A 1740-nucleotide genomic window follows, 5' to 3' on the forward strand; every position below is an offset into this window, starting at 1 on the left:
AGGTCACGGTTCGGTTCCCAATCAGGGTAACATGCCCAGGTTGCGGGCTTGATCTCCAGTGTGGGGTGTGTACGAGACAGCCGATCAATGCTTCTTTCTTATCATTGATGTTGCTATCTCTCTCTCTCCCTCTCCCTTCCTCTCTGAAATCAATTTTTTAAAAAAGTTTATACTGCAATCCCCAATTTTAGTCCAGCATCACAGTTCTTTGCCACCTTCCCTTATTCCAAAGTGAGAATTTTCATTCCCGGAAACACGGATATATTTACTCATTGGCTCTACCAGAGAGAATCTGTCATAAAGCACACCCAAAATAGCTTCACAGTCACCTCATCGCTGCCATTGCCGACAACAAACACCCTAAGAGTGAAACCAGTGCCTTTTGTCCTGAGAATATATCCCATGAAGGGAGCACAGACAGCTGAGTTTAAAAAGCACTTGAATCCTTGTCTCTGTGCGGTTTTGTTATAAATTGGATAAGCAGTTAGACTCATTTGTTTTTATTCAACTTTAGCATTTGATTTTCTCACTCTTTCAAATGTAGTTTTGGGCATTTAAAATATTTACAGCTCGGCCAGCATGGCTCAGTGGTTGAGTGTCAACCTATGAACCAGGAGGTCACGGATTGATTCCCAGTCAGGGCACATGCCGGGTTGTTCCCATGTACCCTTTTTTTTGGTAAATATATATATATATAATTGATTTTAGAGAGGGAGAGAGAAACATCAATGATGGTCTGCCTCCTGCACGCCACACACCAGGGATTGAGCCCACAACCTGGGCATGTGCCCTGACCGGGAATCGAACCGTGACCTCCTGGTTCATAGTTTGAGGCACAACCACAGAGCCATGCCTGGCTGGGCAACAAAAAAAATATTTTTTAAAAGGGATTTTAAGCAGAGATTTGATATGATGTGGTTTATATTAAAAATGAAGACCTAGCCCTAGCTGATTTGGCTCAGTAGATGGAGCATTGGCCTGCAGACTGAAGGTCCCGGGTTCAATCCTGGCCAGGGAACATGCTGGGGTTGCGGGCTGGATCCCCAGTGTGGGGCGTGCAGGAGGCGGCCGATCAATGATTCTCTCATCATTGATGTTTCTATCTCTCTCTCTCCCTCTCCTTTCCTCTCTGACATCAATAAAAATATATTTTTTTAAAATAAATATATATTTTTAAAAGCCACTTTGGTTTCTCCATCTACATCAGAGATGGGGCAGGGTGCAGAGCAGTAGCCCTGTGGGCTATCCGACCCCACCTCCCTCCACAAATCACTACAAGAACTTTGAGCCACATTTCTTAGGAACATTGGGCCCAAAGAAGGGACTGGGTGGGAAACTAGCCCATGAGTCTGTTGGCCTCACACGAGTTTGGGGAGGGGGGGCGGTTTGCACAGGGGCACTGAAGTCAGACGTCGCTCTAAGGAGCTCGCGCAGGCTAGGCAGCCACTAGATGTCTCCCGGCAGTGGCAGGGCTGGGCTGGGTGGGAACCAATCTCCCGCCCAACCGAATTTCGGGCGGGCGGGCGGCGGGGGGACCTATGCTGCAGCTCTGGGGATCTCCAGTTTAACGGCGCACTTAGGGGCGGAGCTTCATGAGGGAGTCCGCTACGGGGTCTCCCGGACCCGCGGGTGGCAGGGCCAGCTTAGTGGAATTGACCCCACAACTGGGGGGCTCACTAGGGCCTGGGGACGCAGGCCTGAGGGGCGGAGTCAGCGCGAGGGGCGGGGCCAATGCGAAGG

The sequence above is a fragment of the Myotis davidii genome, unplaced genomic scaffold (genome assembly GCF_000327345.1).
Source record: "Myotis davidii unplaced genomic scaffold, ASM32734v1 scaffold2573, whole genome shotgun sequence".
Taxonomy (NCBI): Eukaryota; Metazoa; Chordata; class Mammalia; order Chiroptera; family Vespertilionidae; genus Myotis; species Myotis davidii.